General features: G+C 35.7%; 1 long non-coding RNA gene across 1 annotated transcript in view; it reads right to left on the bottom strand.

Annotated features, from left to right (window-relative positions):
• LOC131253282 (uncharacterized) overlaps positions 1-12,306 on the bottom strand; it is a 32,005-nt gene extending 19,699 nt beyond the window's left edge. The window contains exon 1 of the long non-coding RNA XR_009175073.1: positions 12,268-12,306. This is a non-coding gene — a long non-coding RNA (uncharacterized LOC131253282). The remainder of the gene's footprint in view (positions 1-12,267) is intronic.
• Positions 12,307-13,217: the final 911 nt, after the last annotated feature.

Here is a 13,217-nt window from a genome sequence, read left to right as displayed (position 1 = left end):
AAGACATATATATAACTGAACAGGTAAATGTTTTACAACCTCCAGGTATGATTATGTAGCCGAGCTGAATAAGTACATGTATTGTTTCAAAATGGGCAAAATGTCAAAATGTAAGTGTCCAACTAATCCAATGCCCCTCTATCCTGTTGAATCAGCACGAGGTCTACATAGATCCGCATGATGGTTGAACATAGGAGAATTCCTCCTCCTCATCTAGGAAGTCCAATTCAGCTGCATAGACTTCAGCCTCACCTGCATCTACAAGAGAGTTTGGTTAGTGTTTTAAAATACCATCCTAAGGTGGGAGTGAGTGATCAACTCAGTGGTACTATAAGGTAAAGGTTAACATGTTATCATGTTAATTAAGTAGTAATGATAAAGCAGTATAACAATCATTCCCTAACTACTATTGTTAATATAGGGATGGCACTACGTGAAAAATGGAAAAAAATGACAGATTTAGAGACGGTTCTGGACCGTCTCTAAAATTGCTTGGTTTAAAGACGCTTTAGAGACGGCCGTAAACCGTCTCTAAAATTTTAGACGGCCCCTGACCGTCCTTAATATTGTCTTAAAAATTTAAACGTCCACAAATCATTTAAGACGGTCGTTGGCCGTCTTATATGGGTCATCTGAGACGGTCATTGGCTGTCCGCAGTAGAGACAGTCCTTGACCGTCTTATATACGGTCATCCGAGACTGTCATTGGCCGTCTCTATTAGAGACGGTCATTGGCCGTCTTTTACTTGTAATCTGAGACTGTCAAAGACCGTCTCTATTAGAGACGGTTCTTAGCCGTCTTATAGCCCTGGCAAAGACCGTCTCTATTAGAGACTGTCCTAAACCGTCTCTATTGGAGACTGTCAAACACCGTCTCTATCAGAGACAGTCCTAAACTGTCTTATAGCCCTGTCAAAGACTGTCTCTAATGCTTAGGTCAAATTTTAAGAAGCTCAAAAAAATTATGAATTTCGAAAAAAAAAATTAATTGAGAAGCTTAGAAAAATAATTAAGAATGTTTAAGGAAATTTTAAATTTTGAAAAAAAAAACTGTAATTTTATAAAAATCTAGATTTTGAAAAAAAAAAAAATAAGAACTTTGAATAATGTTGATAATTTTTTTTAAAAAAATATTGATAAAAAAATGGTATTTTGAAAAAGAAAATTAAAAAATTAAACAAAATTATGAAAAAATTGATAAATTGTAAAAAATATATTTTTTTTAAAAAAAAGAGTTATATATATTTACAAGAAAAATTAAAAAGTTATATAACAAAAGTGAGATTTAAAAAATGATATTTTGAAATAGAAAATTTAAAAAATTAAACAAAATTGTGAAAAAATTGACAAATTGTAAAAAAAAAAATATTTTTTAAAAAGGAAAACTAGATTTTGTATTTTGATAAGAAAAGTTATATAACAAAAGTGAGATTTAAAAAATGATATTTTGAAAAAGAAAATTTAAAAAATAAAATAAATTTGAGAAAAAAATGACAAATTGTAAAAATATATATATATTTTTTTAAAAAAACTAAATTTTGTATTTTGACAAGAAAAATTGAAAAGTTAGATAACAAAAGTGAGATTAAAAAATGATATTTTGAAAAAGAAAATTTAAAAAATTAAACAAAATTGTGAAAAAATTGACAAATTGTAAAAAAATATATATTTTAAAAAAAGAAAACTAAATTTTGTAAAAAAAATGTTAAATTTATTTATAATGAAAATGGTATTTAGTTAAAAGAGTAAAAAAAATATACATTTTGAAAAAAAAATGTTAAATTTATTTGTGAAAAACAAAATTACTAAATTATTAGGCACATCCACTAATTGAACCTTTAATCGTTTTTGGACAATATAATCAGTTCAAATTGAAGAGTAAATAACTTCAGATGTTTAAATCAAATTTCACTGAAATTGTTGATCAATCTTATATGCCCAATATCTTTCTCATATGTAGCATGATTGGGACGAGTAACTAGTCAAATTGAGAGTATTGATCAGTAAAATAGAGTAAATGTACTAGATATGTAAAATGGGCCAAATATTCCGGTTAGAATTGTGACCCAACTTACTGACTTCGTGAGAACCTAAGAATTGATGTTAGTAAGTTTTGTGGGCCCCATCATGATGTGTGTCGAACATCAACACCATGGATTTGATGTGTCCCCTTTAGGTTATGAGATATCTCAAAAATCATCGGTAAACGAAACTCAAGTGGGCCATACCATTTAAAACTATGTGAAGACATCCTAAAAAATATAAAAGCATTTGGTGGGGCCCACATGAGTTTTGGATGCGGTTGAAACTTGGTCTGACCCCTCATCCAAGTGGGACACACATAATGAGTGGGTTGGATATGTGAATCACATTTAGGTAGGCCCAATATATGATTATGAATGTTTTGAGGAAACCTTTCTCCACTACATTTGAGTGAGTTACTCGTTACCTTTACCAGAGTAAACTCTGTGGGATTCATCGTTATTTATTTATTTTATCCACTACATTCATCCATGTTAACAGATAATTTGAGGTCTAAAGAACAAAAAGGAAGCATATCCAAAGCTCAAGTGGACCACACCATAGGAAATAGTGTGATTGAACCTCTACCATTTAAAATTTCTTGGGGGCCATAGAAGTTTTGAATCAAGCTGATGTTTGTGTTTTCTATTCATTTATATATTTTTGATATTATGAACAACCTTTAACTGTTTTTGGACAATCTAATCAGTCCGGACATGAAGAGTAAATAACTTCAGATGTTTAAATCAAAATTCACTCAAATTGTTGATTAATCGTGTTTGCCCAATATCTTTCTCATATGTAGTATGATCGAGGCGAGTAACTAGTCAAATTGAGGGTAATGATCAGTAAAATAGAGTGAATGGACCAGACATGTAAAATGGGCCCATCATGATGTGTGTCGAACATCAACACCGTGCATTTGATGTCTCCCCTTTAGCTTATGAGATATCTCAAAAATAATACGTATATGAAACTCAAGTGTTGATTACCATTTAAAACTATGTGAAGACATCTAAAAAATATAAACAGTACAATATTGGATGTCATACCATTTTGGGGCCATAAAAGTTTTGGATCAAGTTGATTTTTATTTTTTCCCTTCATCTGGCCCTGTATGACCTAATTAACATATTGGATGTCAAATAAATAGTACAATAAGCCTTAGGAGGATTTTAATGATGGATATCCAATTACTATTGATTTCATGTGGTGTGGTGCACTTAAGATTTATGTGGTGGGGTCCACTACAGATTTTTATCTCACTCCTCATCCAAGTGGAACACACATAATGAGTGGGTTAGATATGTGAATCACATTTAGGCAGACCCAATATATGATTATGAATGTTTTAAGGAAACCCCTCTCTATTATATTATGTGGTGTGGCCCACCCAAGTCATGGATTCACTTTATTTTTAAGCTCTTTGCCCACCTAATTCATGGATTGACTTTCTCCATACTATTCAACACTTTTCTTAGATCATTTTAAGATATTAACCAAAAAATGGGGTGGGTCCAAAGCTTAAGTGGACTACAAAATAGGGACTGAACGTCCACCATTAAAAATAACATTTATAGAAGTTTTAGATCAAGCTGATGTTTATGTTTTCTCTTCATTTATATCTTTTTGTTTTGAGATTTGATGGTTTTTTGTCCATCTGGATTTGGGTGTTTGGGTATCACATTCCTTCTTCTTCTTCTTCTTTTTTCCAGCTTTGATGTTGAAATCTCTTTTATAATTCAGATTTCTCCCTTTGTTTGTGAAATTTTAAGGAATCCTGTTCCTATATATAAAAAAAAAAAATAGAAAGATTTACTCATTCTTCATGGTTATGAAGTATCTGCCCTTGTTGTAGTAGTAGTTGAACTTGTTGAACATTGTCTCTTGAAGAAGAATTATAGTCTTCATGTAAAAAAAAAAAAAAAAAAAAAAAAAAAAAAAAAAAAAAGAAAAAAGTTGGCCTTACGACGATTTTAATGATAACCAATCACTATTGTTTTCATGTGGTGTGGTCCACCTGATATTTGAATAAGATTCATTTTTGGGCTCAAATCCTATAATGAGTTCGCAAAACAAATGGATCATATGGATATACAATATATAAATCAAAGTGGGCCCACATCTACCCCATTAGTCAAATGCACCATTCCATGGTGGGCCTAGGGCTTAAAAATCAAGTCAATCCGTGACTTTTTTGGGCCACACCACATACAAAAGTCGAGAGGGTTTACCCTCCATTAAAATATTCATAATCATTTGTTAGGCCCACCGAGATGTGGTTCACAAATCTAGCCCATCCATTATGTGTGTCCCACTTGGATGAGGAGTCAAACCAAGTTTCAATTGCATACAAATTTCAGGTGGGCCCCACCAAGTGCTTTTATATGTTTTAGGCATTTCTTCACATGATTTTAGATGGTATGGCCCACCTAAGTTCCGTATACGGCTGATTTTTGGGATATCCCATAATTTAAAGGGGGCCCATCAAATGCACGGTGTTGATGTTTGACACATGTCATGGTGGGGCCCACACAGCTTGACCTTTGTGTTTAATCCATGCCGTCCCCATGAGGTCAATCTGTGTGGGCCCCATCATGACATGTGTCAAACATCAACACTGTGCATTTGATGGGTCCCCTTTAAATTATGGGATGTCCCAAAAATCAGCCATATACGGAACTCTGGTGGGCCATACCATCTAAAATCATGTGAAGACATGCCTAAAACATATAAAAGCACTTGGTGGGCCCCACCTGAAATTTGGATGTGTCTGAAACTTGGTACGACCCCTCATCAAAGTGGCACACACATAATGGATGGGCTGGATTTGTGGACCACATCTCGGTGGGCCCAAAAAATAATTATGAATGTTTTAATGGACGGTAACCCCTCTCAACTTTTGTATGTGGTGTGGCTCACAAAAGTCATAGATTAATTTGATTTTTAATCCCTGGGCCCACCATGGGATGGTGCATCTGACTGATGGGGTAGATTTTTGACACGCTTGATGGTGGGGCCCACATAGCCATACCCGACCCCGGCCTAAATTTGGGCGCGCGCTCAAAAACAGAGCCGCGCCCAAAAAAACCCCAAATCTATTAATGTTTTGGGCGTAAATTGTTTGAAGAAAACCCTAAAAGATCATGACCGTCTTCTTCCAATTCGGCGAGGGAGTGACGAGGAGCATCAGGGAGCCGCAAAAGCTATTCATGTTTGATTCAATGGAGAAGCTCAAGGTCCGTGTTTCTTTATTACCATCTGAAACACAACAGGGTTGAAAACCCCTAACTGCACTTCCTTTTTTTTTTTTGAAAGATAACGGCATTAACGTGCACTTCCTTTCTACAGCAGGGTTGAAAAACCCTAGCCACCACACCACCTTCCATGACTGATGGGATTCTAGATAGCTTTTTATTGGATCCATTAGTGACCCAGGCTTTGTGGACATTGGGGAAATTTACAGGATCAGATGCAGGATATTGGCTGATTTTTTGGGGTCTGTTGCAATCATAGACTCCAACTTCACTGAAGATGTGTCTCTTCTGCAGGCCATTAAAGTGGCCGCTGATTTTGAGTTCTTCCCGATTTCTGTTGAAGGCGATTCTTTTATTGCGATAAGCTGGGTTAGGGGTACCCATGGCATCTTGTGGACCTTTTGGAAGAAGCAAAGATATTTGTCAGGGCACGAATTTTCTCTCTCCTATATTCAGAGAGAAGTTAATGCCAAGGTGGCCAATCCAGTGGGCTAGTTTTTCTGTCTTTTTTTTGTGTTTTTGCCTGCAGGTTGAAGGCCTGTGCCTGCTGTTGCCTGTATGTATTCTTCTCCTTCAGGCAGTTTTTTTTTTCTATCTATTTTTTTAAAAAAAAAATCAGCTTCCTTATGCACGCACGCATATATAGATATACATACGTATCTCTCTCTCTCTCTCTCTGTGTAAACTGAAAAGAATGGAGGAAAAGAGAGTCGTTATGGCTGCAGTTTGAAACGCAAGTGACTTTAATTGCCGCACTTAGTTTATCAAGAGACAATGACACAATTAGTGATTTTCCCTAGTGACCATGATGTAGAGGAAGTCCTCAAATTGTGTACCTTTCATGTGCAACTTGCAAGTAACGTAGTAGCAATTTGGAGGTTAGGCCCTGAACATGAATGATATGTAAAGAAGTTGTAGTTTATTTTTTCTACTTCATCAGAATAATTGCAACTCAATTCATGACTACATCTGAACACACCCTATATTGTTAACTCAAATTATCATCCTTCCATCCAAATATGCGTTATGGAAATGATATAATGGGGATTCGTAGTATGGGACACAAACATAATAAGAAAACAAATAGGGTAAGAAATGAAACCAAACAAACTTCCAAATTCAAGGTGCATTTAAATGCTCAACTGAAGTGAATTGCAAGAAAACTAAATGAAGTGGAGCCCAAGGCCCTTCGAAAAGGTTCAAGGATTTTTAGTAGTCTTCATTGCAGCTTTGGCAACAGAGATTTCATCCTTCCATGGTTCGTGGATGTGGAATCGGGTTCTCGCACACGGCCATGGTTGTCGCTTATTCTAGAAGAGTTTATTTATTTATTATTTATTTTTATTTTAAATCTGAATCTGACTGCAACAGGGTGTTAACCGTGAATTCCACAGTCGTCGACAACCTCACCGTTCACCATTGGCAATGGCTGATGAAGGTGGGTCTCCGGCTGCCTTCTTCCTAAAATACCAGTATTAAAATCAATTGCCTTTCAACATTTGCTGAATGGGATTATTTATTTGGTGTGTTTGTTGGTTGGACATGACTCATTCCTTGAGACATGCTTCTTGCCTTCCGCAGTTATTTCACGGTTCTAAGGTATGCTTGGGTTTCAACTTTATTCTCTGGTTTTATGCACATTTTGTTCTATTTCTATTTCCAATGCCATACTTTGTCCCCCTAACCATGACACTGGATTTTTTTGCGAGTTCTCAGATTTCCACCACAACTTGTATCTATTGAGTAGTTACTAATAGGGTTGGGATACGTTGGTTGACTATGTATTAGGCCTTGTATCTTAAAATTATCTATTCCGTGACTACTAATTTATCGAGGAATTTATTTATTTATTCCACTGACTTTGACATGGGAATTCATGAATATGACACGATGTTGGATGTCCTATGAAGATTTTTGTTTTGCATACAGGCATGAAAAAGATGCAAACATTATAGAGCATTGATTGTTTCAACATGTTCCTTTATCTTATTGATATTGAAAAAATTATACTTGTTTCATACAATCAATGCTCGATAAATTATAGAGCATTGATTGTTTCATACAAGGAAGACTTCCAAAATCCCCTCGCCAAGAATTCTAGCCTATGTTTCCTAATTTAATGTTATCAATTTTTCTTATCAATCTTGCATTTTTAACAGTGTGAAATAATCCATAAAACTTCAACTTGCATATGAGTGTTGCCTGATTGTGTTATACTTTTTTCAATCATTTAAAATTGTGGAATTTGGGGCTTTGCCACATTATGGATTTCTTTCTCTTTTTGCCTCAGAATCATGCTGAAGCAAAAAAGAATAGCCGAGTCATGCATGCTTGGCAAGGTAAGAGTCCTGTATTGGATATTCTATTATGCATAGGTTTTCATTACTCATTCCTAAGACTAATCACGAGTTCACAACTACTAGAGGCTAGTCTGTTATGCATGGGTTGTCGTTACTCATTCCTAAGATTAATCACAACTATTGGATGTGATTACTTGTTAAGCTGCAGTAGAGAAGTTTTGGCAATGATGTTGTTGATGAAAATGCAGTAGGTGCATGTGCCCAGCTTGTCTTTGCACCTTAGATCATTAAGTCTCCATGATGAAGTTTTTTCATGCTATGTTGCTTTAGGTCTGTGTAACCATAGTTGAAATAATGGTTTTGGATCACCTAGAGATTGAAACCAGTACAACTTGCACTGCCTCATTCCATCTTGTGCAGCAGAACTCCATATGAAATGCCATTTTGTTCAAGGCATCTAAGATAATTTGTCCTTGTTACCAATTTATGCAATTTCATGGTTTATGATTTGGGGTGTTTGGTTGCTTTTACTTGTCCTTTTAACTATCATCTTTCACTAGTTATTTGAAATGCCGACAATTGCTTACTTCTTCTTAGTTATCTGTTCTCCTGCACAAGCAATAAAAAAGGTGAAATTTAAAAATCCATTGTTTCTCCCATCATTCCCAAAAAAGAAAGAAAAAAGAAAAAAAAGAAAATGCTTGCAATGAATTTTTATGAGCACTAGGTAGCCTATTAATGAAAACAATGTCTCCGTCTATAATACGTCTGTTTATGATTTGACCAACTTTCAAATATGTATGTCCTTTTGAACCTTCCCTAATTGCACAAGTGGCTGAACCATCTCTATATGTTACACATAATTTGTCATCCACTAGTTTCTATAAATGAAAATAAGAGGATTGATCTTAACAGTATGGTCGTCATGCACATAGATATAAAATGCTTGCAATGAATGTTTATGAGTACTTGGTAATTTTGGAGTCCTTGGTTAGGGTTTGGGTTGAAAGTACGAGTGCTGGAGCCGACGCTTTTGGAGTCCGAATTCATTCTTTTGAAAAATAGGAAAATGGGAATATTAGTAAATATGGATTTTCTTGTTAAGAAGAAAATGGAAGGTAAAGAAGAGACATAACTGAAACGCTGCACTGTGAAAAGTAATATTAACCATCTTACTTTCCTCGTTGAATTTGACATCTAGGAAATGGACCTTTTCCAGAAAACCATGGATTTAAAACCATTAAATCCTTCTTAGAAATTTGAGTTTATTGAACTGAATTGAATTATTACAATTCAATTTTGTTAAATATCCAAACGCAAGGTTTCCATGAATTAAGCAAATGAATTCATTCTAACACATTTTGTTGAATATCCAAACGCAAGGATTTTTTATTTATTTATTATTATTATTATTATTATTATTTTTGTGATATGCAATAGCTTTTCAGAATTCATATGTAAGGTGCATACTTGTGCTTATTCACATGGACTTTGACTATCTTTCTTAAATTTCTTTGATTTTTCTAATTTTTGTATCTAATTTTGAATTTCTAGGCCCTAAAACAAGATTCGAGGTGCCGTCAACAATGCTAACAGAATCCTTCAGGTCAGATTGTTGATTGAACCTGATTTTATTTAAATGATCTTGATAATCCATTTTATTTAAATGAGCAGACCCGGATGTGCGTCGAAGCTATCCGAATGTTGAGCGGGGGTCCTTGGAAGGTGGGAACCGCTGTTATGACCATGATGAAGCTGTCCATTTCCTATGGACAACATTGGAGTGGCCTGACCATTTGGATAGGCCGTGTTTATATCTGTATTTGCTCGAAATTGATGGAGCAGACCCGGATGTGCGTCGGAGCTATCCGGATGTTGAGCGGGGGTCCCTGGAAGGTGGGAACCGTTGTTATGACCATGATGAAGCTGTCCATTTCCTATAAACAGCATTGGAGTGGCCTATCCATTTGGATAGGCCATGTTTATGTATTTACTCAAAATTGATGGAGTAGACCCGGATGTGCGTCGGAGCTATCCGGATATTGAGTGGGGGTCCCTGGAAGGTGGGAACCGCTATTATGACCATGATGAAGCTGTCAATTTCTTATAGACAGCATTGGAGTGGCTTGGCCATTTGGACAGGCCATGTTTATGTATTTACTCGAAATTGATGGAGCAGATTCGGACGTGCGTCGGAGCTATTCGGATGTTGAGCGGGGGTCCCTGGAAGGTGGGAACCGCTGTTATGACCATGATGAAGCTGTCCATTTCCTATGGACAGCATTGGAGGGACCTGGCCATTTGGACATGCCGTGTTTATGTATTTGATCGAAATTAATGGAGCAGACCCGGATGTGCGTCGGAGCTATTCGGAAGAGCGGGGTTCCCTGGAAAGAGGGAACCGCTATTATGACCATGATGAAGCTGTCCATTTTTTATGGACAGCATTGGAAGGGCCTGGCCATTTGCGTCGGATGGCCGTGTTTATATCTGTATTTGCAGGGACCATACCCTTAACCTAAACCAAAACCTATGACCTAAAACCTTAACCTATAACCTAAACCTCAACCTTAACCTAAACCTAAACCTTAACCTAAAACCTAAAACCTAAACCTAAACCTAAAACCTAAATGTATTCTCAAAGCCCTAAACCTAAACTTACACTTAATCCTAATCTTAACTCTCTAACCTAAACCTATACCTAAACTTGAAAACCCAAACATAAACCCAATCCCGAACCCGAACCTAAACCTTAACCTTAACCTATTCTCAATTCCCTAAACCTATATCTTATAACCTAAACCTAAACCTAAACCTAAACCTTAACCTATACCTATAACCTTAACCTTAATCTATAACCTTAACCTAAAACCTAAACCTATAACCTAAGCCTAAATCAAAACATATAACCAAAACCAAAACCTATATCCTAAACCCGAACGCATTCTCAAATCCTATAACCCATAATCTAAACCTAAACCTAAACTTAAACATATAACCTAAACCAAAACCTATAACCGAAACCTATAATCTATAACCTAAATCAAAACATATAATCAAAACCAAATCCCAAAACCCAAACCTAAACCTAAACCTAAACCTATAACCTAAACCTAAACCTATAACCTAAACTCAAATCCCTAAACTTAAAACTAAACCTAATCCTCTAACCTAAACTCAAATCCCTAAACCTTAACTTATAACCCAACCTAAACATATACTTATAACCTAAAACTATTCTCAAATCCCAAAACCTATAACCTAAACCGAACCTTTCCCTAAACCTATAACCTAAACTCAATTCCCTAAACCTAAACCTAGACCTAAACCTAACCTATTCTTAATTCCCTAAACCTATATCTTATAACCTAAACCTAAACCTAAACCTAAACCTAAACCTAAACCTATAACCTAAACCTAAACCTAAACCTAAACCGAAAACCTAAATGTATTCTCAAATTCCTAAACCTAAACCTACACCTAATCCTAATCTCAACTCCCTAACCTAAACTTAAACCTAAACTTGAAAACCCAAACCTAAACCTGATCTTGAACCCGAACCCGATTTCCTAAACCTAAACCTCAACCTATTGTCAATTCCCTAAACCTTAACCTATAACCTAACCTAACCTAAACCTAAACCTATAACCTAAGTGTATTCTCAAAGCCTTAAACCTAAACCTACACCTAATCCTAATCTCAACTCCTTAACCTAAACCTAAACCCGATCCCGAACCCGATCCCGATTTTCTAAACCTAAACATTAACCTATTCTCAATTCCGTAAACCTATATCTTATAACCTAAACCTAAACCTAAACCTAAACTTAAACCTGTAACCTATAACCTAAACCTAAACCTAAAACCTAAATGTATTCTTAAATCCCTAAACCTAAACCTATACCTAATCCTAATCTCAACTCCCTAACCTAAACCTAAACCCGATCTCGAACCCGAACCCGATTTCCTAAACCTAAACCTTAACCTATTCTCAATTCCCTAAACCTATAGCTTATAACCTAAACCGAAACCTAAACCTAAACCTAAACCTATAACCTATAACCTAAACATAAACCTAAAACCTAAATGTATTCTCAAATCCCTAAACCTAAACCTACACCTAATCCTAATCTTAACTCCCTAACCTAAACCTAAACCTAAACTTGAAAACCCAAACCTAAACCCGATCCTGAACCCGAACCCGATTTCCTAAACCTAAACCTCAACCTATTGTCAATTCCCTAAACCTTAACCTATAACCTAACCTAAACCTAAATCTATAACCTAAACCTAAACCTATAACCTAAGTGTATTCTCAAATCCTTAAACCTAAACCTACACCTAATCCTAATCTCAACTCCTTAACCTAAACCTAAACCAGATCCCGAACCCGATCCCGATTTCCTAAACCTAAACATTAACCTATTATCAATTCCCTAAACCTAAACCTAAACCATAACCTAAACCTAAACCTATAACCTATAACCTTAACCTAAACCTAAACTTAAACCCGTAACCTATAACCTAAACCTAAACCCAAAACCTAAATGTATTCTCAAATCCCTAAACCTAAACCTACACCTAATCCTAATCTCAACTCCCTAACCTAAACCTAAACCTAAACTTGAAAACCCAAACCTACACTCGATCCACGAACCCGAACCCGATTTCCTAAACCTAAACCTCAACCTATTCTCAATTCCCTAAACCTTAACCTATAACCTAACCTAAACCTAAATCTATAACCTAATCCTAATCTCAACTCCCTAACCTAAACCTAAACCCGATCTCGAACCCGAACCCGATTTTCTAAACCTAAACATTAACCTATTCTCAATTCTCTAAACCTATATCTTATAACCTAAACCTAAACCTTAACCTTAACCTAAACCTAAACCTATAACCTATAACTTTAACCTAAACCTAAACCTAAACCTGTAACCTATAACCTAAACCTAAACCTAAAACCTAAATGTATTCTCAAATGTTTAAACCTAAACCTACACCTAATCCTAATCTCAACTCCCTAACCTAAACCTAAACTTAAACTTGAAAACCCAAACTTAAACCCAATCCCGAACTCGAACCCGATTTCCTAAACTTAAACCTTAACCTTTTCTCAATTCCCTAACCTATATCTTATAACCTAAACCTAAGCCTAAACCTAAACCTTAACCTAAACCTAAACCTGTAACCTATAACCTAAACCTAAACCTAAAACCTAAATGTATTCTGAAATTCCTAAATCTAAACCTACACCTAATCCTAATCTTAACTCCCTAACCTAAACCTAAACCTAAACTTGAAAACCAAAACCTAAACCCGATCCCGAACCCTAACCCGATTTCCTAAACCTAAACCTTAACCTATTCTCAATTCCCTAAACCTATAGCTTATAACTTAAACCTAAACCTAAACCTAAACCTATAACCTACACCTAAAACCTAAATGTATTTTTAAATCCCTAAACCTAAACCTACACCTAATCCTAATCTCAACTGCCTACCTTAAACCTAAACCCGATCCCGAACCCGAACCCGATTTCCTAAACCTAAACCTTAACTTATTCTCAATTCCCTAAACCTATTGCTTATAACCTAAACTGAAACCTAAACCTATACCTTAACCTAAACCTAAAC

This window comes from Magnolia sinica, chromosome 8, assembly GCF_029962835.1.
Source record: "Magnolia sinica isolate HGM2019 chromosome 8, MsV1, whole genome shotgun sequence".
Lineage (NCBI taxonomy): Eukaryota > Viridiplantae > Streptophyta > Magnoliopsida > Magnoliales > Magnoliaceae > Magnolia > Magnolia sinica.
This window is presented reverse-complemented; position numbering and strand designations above follow the sequence as displayed.